Below are 6000 nucleotides of genomic sequence, written 5' to 3' on the forward strand. Positions count from 1 at the left end.
AACAGTATACCAAATTTCATCTTTCTAGGCCTTACCGTTTTCCCGGGATGCGCGCCACACACACACACACACAAACATCTTATTTTATTATATGTATAGAAGATTTAGTTCACAGCATGCGAATTCTCACGTACGTGGCATGTCAAACCCCTCGTGTGACTGTTTATGTTGCTTAATAACTTGTTTAATTAAAAGTATATACTTATTTATTATTCCTTTCACAAGTATCTCAAAAATTAATTGTTTAAGTATATTTATTTTTTTAATATTGTGTTTTAGTTCATTTTAGTAGGATAAGGAGTCATGTCACATAATAAATTCTCACCTTCGTTACCTAAACCCAAAATGCCATTCCTCATTAACACGTTGCTGTAATGACGTTAAATTTTACTTTCCATGATACAAGGGAGCCCCCTTGTTTATTTTCAGCCATAAAGAAGTTGTGATATTTTTGTCGTAAAACAAGAAGATAGATTTTGCTTTAAAAACTAAGTGTGGTTATTGTGACTTCTCACATCCGTGTACTTGAACTTCAGATATGTAAATTAAAGTAAAAAAAAAAAGAAGTGAACATGTTTTCATATGCTTAACGAGTGCAGACTGAAGCAACGAAGAAAAAAAAAAATTCCCTGAAAAATGTATTCATTAGCCCAATATTAATGGAAAATTCCTCACCTCCATGACAGACCTTATCAATGTCATTATTTTTGAGGCGAGAATAAATGATGGAGGGGAAATACATCAATTTTAAACAGTCTACCAAAATTATAAATTGCCAGTATTTCAGCAAGGCATTATTATTATTATTATTATTTTTTCATTTATGAGTAAAATAATTGGAATTTAGCTGGACCATTGTTTATGGTTATTTCTAATGGGTAACACTTTCATTTAAGAATGAAAAAAAAAAAAAAAAAAAGTTTTGAAATTGAGAAAAATATTTGCGTTCAAAAGCTACATTTTCTGGAGAATGACCCTGTATTGAGTTAAATGGATCGTATTTTGAATAAATATTAGCTTTAAAATATATTACACCTCACTTATTTTATTCTATTACTAAACGATTTGGTTATTTTCAGATCACACTGTGTAAGGTAAACACCAGTAGTGTCCATTTCAAGATTTAAAACGCACTAGTAGTGGCCACAGTGAAGTAAATTTTTAAACTGTGGGTCTACAATATTAATTACCTTTCTTGAACCTCAAGGCGCAAATTGAAATCCAACTCTTCCTCAATCGTCCCATTTCTTAAAAATGCCAGAATTTCAATTTGTTCAATTTTTTATCCATTTTTTTCCCAAACTTCAAATTTGGTCCATAAGTGACCACTCCAAAATCTGAAAATTTCAGTAGTGGTCATTTGACATTCTCCCATCCGAAGAATTTACATTACTTACTTTAAATTTAAAAAAATGATGAATAAAATTGATTCAATATGATAGTTACACTAAGTACCAATACATTAATTAAATCATCATTGTTCATTTATTTCTTCAAAGTATAAAAGTAACCTTTGAAGTGGCCACTACTGAAACACTGACTACCACTGGTGTGTTTACGTTACATACATTTGTTTGAAGAATGGTTTTGAAAAACAAACGAGCTGATGTGTGTCTCACATGACTTCCTTTTACTTCAATTCAATGTCATTTTTCCATTATTGGTAACTTTTAACCGACTTCAAAAAGGAGGCGGTTATCAATTCATACCGTATGTATGTTTTTTTTTTTTTTTTTTTTTTTTTTTGTTTGTCCACTCATAGCGTCTCACCTAGTGAACCGATTTTGATGATTCTTTTTTTAATGGATAGGGAATGGCTCAACTTAGGTACCATTACATTGTTTGACCATATTTGTTCTTTAAAAAAAAAGTTATGGGCAAAAAAGCAGTAAATTTTATGCAATTTCCCTATTAAATGATTAAAATGATATTGTAGCGAAGTTCGCACTTTTCATCCGTGGATAACGGTGGCTCAGTGGTGGAATTCTCGCCTCCCACACGAGCGACCCGGGTTCAAATCCCGACTAGGACAAAGTGAATTTTACTAAAATTTCGTTTCTACTGTTTCCCGTATTTTCTCGAATCTTCTATTAATTTCTGTATCTTTCCAAGTCTGGAAAGTTCCAGCACTTTCTCAAGTTGTATGTAAGGAGATGTAACGTTCATTCGTGGTTCTGAATAAAGATCTCGAGTTGAGACTAACGAGTATTCGCTTCATTCATAGACGGATTTAGGCCGAAATATTTGGGGGTGCAACAATAACAGAGATCTGGGGCGGGTGGTATACCCGGAATAACAAGGCAGTGGCGAAATCATAAATAATTTTAGGACAGGACACACTTTTAAGTCTAAAAAACGCGATGTAAACCATATTTAGTAAGATTAGGGGATGGGCAATTCTTAACATTTCAAACTGCAGAAAAACTCTTAAACGAAAGTCGATATTAGAAGCAACGGGTGAATCCAGCTACTGGTTTGGAATGGGATTCACGCCCCAGAAAAAATTTGAAATAGTAGTTTTGAAAACGCAGTTTTGCAATTCTTGGTGATATTTTAGGGGCAAGAAAGGTACGTGTTGCTCCAAGGATATTTTTAGAAATTTTAGTCTTATAAATGTGATTATAGTCCATATTTATAGTTTGGGTTAGGAATGAGACTCATAGACTGTCTCCAATCGATTTTTTGAAAAGCAGATAGAAATACGTACCCCCCTCACCTCGCCCACGCTACCTCTTTAACTTTTCATAACTGAAGTTTCAAAAATACTACGGAGGACAATTTTTGATTCTGTTACCGGACGGGGTGTTCTGGAGCTCTCACCCTGGAAAATTTTCGAAATTGAAGTCCTAAAAATGAAGTTCTTCTGCAGTACTCCATGGTATTAAAAAAAAAAAAAAGGATTCTCCCACTTAAATATTTCGAAATAGTGGATTTCAAAATCAAAATAACCGACCAACTAAGAAAGGTGGTCGGAGGTCCTTGTTCGAATATTTTCCAAAATTAAAGTCTTAAACACATGAGTGATCCAATTCGCCGCCAATAATCTGAAACTGTTGAAAAATTTAAATGTCAATATTTCTTTTTGAAAGAAATTAAGATTTTCCCCCAACATTCTTTTGTTTCCGTAAAATAACTGCGTTATCCCAAAATGAGATCTTTTCTTCTCTTCAATAATAAATAACATTTTTAAAAAAAAACATCTACTCAGCATTTTGTGGGGAGGGTCACCAGTCTTGAGCCCCCTCCCCCCTAGATACACCACTGCAGCAAAATGTTCGGGAGTCCTCCTTCAAAAATTTTTGAAAATTTACCTTGAAAATGTTGGTTTTCGGTTGATTTCGTTATAGATTTTATTGATAAAGTTTCTTGCAGTAGCCATGTTTTTTTTTTTTTTTTTTTGAACTTTATTTGCCATTGTTGTTTCAAAATAGAAGAATTGGTATTGATATACGAATAAAAATACCCCATTACAGAACATGCAATTATTCTATACAATAACACAGCACTGAACAATAAGTTGTTTGAGAAATGCATGAAATTATTTATTAGGTTTTTTTTCCGAATTGATAAAATTACTTTAATTCTTAATACGAGCACATATATGTTTTTCTTGCACCAGCGACGTGTGGTGATACACTGGATTCAAGTAAATTTACTAGTATAGCAGCAATGAATTTTTTCCCCCAACTGCGTTTCCGAGTGAAATATACTAAACTATTTTTTTCAAAACCCAACCAAAAATTTTGGGGGTGCGGCGCACCCCCTGGCACCCCCGTAAATCCGCCTATGGCTTCATTTGGCTTTCACATTGTCTTCGCTATCTTCATCTACGCGACAATATGAAACTCATTGTTATAAAAGTTAGGTGCCATATAACAGTAACATTAATAGTAATTGTAATGATAATTTTGAATAAAGGCTTTTCTAAAGCATTTACACTAAAAAGAATGAAATAAAAAAATTTTGAAAAAAAAAATAGAACCGACTTCAAAATTGCTCTAAAAAGTGAAAAATAATTTTATTCTTTAAACACCATCGATAATACTTTTAAACATAATTTTTGAAGTTGGCGCAAAAACAAAAAGTAAAATCCATTGTAACCATGCTTCGTTCATATTTTTATCAAAAAATCATCCAAAGTTAGGAACGAAACATTTATATCGTTACTCAAATATGCTGTCATCAATGCGTAATGCATGTGGTAGTGAAGAAACTAGATCTGGTTAAATTTATACTTGTAGTTGAGTTATGGCTGTGAATGATTTTATCGATCGTTTTTGCGCCAACTTCAAAAATTATGTTTAAAAGTATTATCGCTGGTGTTTAAAAAATAAAATTATTTTTCACTTTTTAGAGCAATTTTGAAGTCGGTTCTATTTTTTTTTTCAAAATTTTTTTTACTGTGATTCAATAGTTTACTCTCTAAATGTCACCAACAATGACCAAATTGAAACCAGATTTAAAAAAAGAAAAAAAAAATTAAAAAAATCGCCAAATTTGTCGCCAAGTTGGTGACAAAACTTAGCGAGCAAAAGATTGGCGATTTATCGCCAAGTGTCCGCCAAATTGTAACACCACTTGAGCTTACATCGAAATTAACAATGGTTTCCTCCGAAAAAGGGGCAAAAGACCCCTTTAGAAACACCCGAATGCAACCAAAAGGGGATCTGCATAACTAGACCCCACTAGGAGTCTACGTACCAAATTTCAACTTTCTAGGACATACCGTACGTGAGCTAGCGACATACATACGCACATCCGCACATACATACATACGTACATAGAGACGTCACGAGACAACTCGTCGTAACTAGAGCCGCTATATAGACAGGCCGACGCATCAGCTTAAGTTTAGCCTTTTTGGATCAGATTTTTCATTGTTGCACTGCCAAGGTCCACTGCAAATGTTTCAGATTTCGCCAAATTTCTCGAAAATAATACTTTATTTAATAAACAATTCACGTGCCGCTAATAATCGCTCGCAGTGAACAACCACTCAAACACGCGCTCCGATCCAAAAAGGCTGATCTTAAGCTGATGCGTCGGCTCGTATATATAGAGGCCTTAGTCGTAACTAACTCGGGAATCGTCAAAATGAATATATCCACGTGTGATCGAGTCGAAAAAAAAAAACTCAACATTCATTCGGGAGTGAGCAAAATCGAACTTAAAGTCGTTTTTTGAGTGAACATTTTTTCGCGATTACAATACTTCCATTTTTGTGAAAGGAAATAAAAAGTAGAGCCGGACCATACTTGATGGTTGGCTTGCTAGACGTCCCGGTTTTCTGACCGAATTACGGTGTCCCAGCCGGTTTACTGCATGTCCGGAGAAAAGTTAAATTTGATTACAGGTGACTAAAAACGTCTAAAAATAATTACCTGGGAAGGATTATCTAGGATTATTACTTTGTAACATTTGTAACATTGACTTGCAAAATTAATATCGGATTAGCATATGAGGATTTTTACAACAGATTAAAATTGAATAAGTATTTCTAAAAAAGTCTTAGCCAATGAAACGTACAGGTAAATATTTTCCGTAAGTTACCGCCCTATAGCCAGGGATAAGGCTGGTCACTTGTCTGGTCAGTGCTGATTCCATATTATCTACCAGTTTGTTTGGCACTCTTGGTTTCCTTAAGAGATTTTCCACCCTTAAACTCTGTCACTTCTTAAGCCGGGCTGATGAGTGCTAATAAGCACGAAACTCCAGTCCTCGGCTGGAACGACTGAGCTGGCGGTGTATAGGTAAATATTGTTCAACTTTTTATTCCTTATTCCTCATTCAAAGGGTTTCTTCATACTAAATTAACTTGTAAATATTAAAATACAAGAATTTTTTTTTTAAATTTATTTGCCTTGTGTTTTTTCTATTATCCTAGTTTTAGGTTCATAATTAGTATCCATTTATATATAGCATTGAGAATGAACTATCTTGTAAAATACCCTAAAAGTTAGCCAAGGGTGAGTAACCTTTTAAATACTTGCGGCGCTGGGA

The sequence above is a fragment of the Uloborus diversus genome, chromosome 1, assembly GCF_026930045.1.
Source record: "Uloborus diversus isolate 005 chromosome 1, Udiv.v.3.1, whole genome shotgun sequence".
Lineage (NCBI taxonomy): Eukaryota > Metazoa > Arthropoda > Arachnida > Araneae > Uloboridae > Uloborus > Uloborus diversus.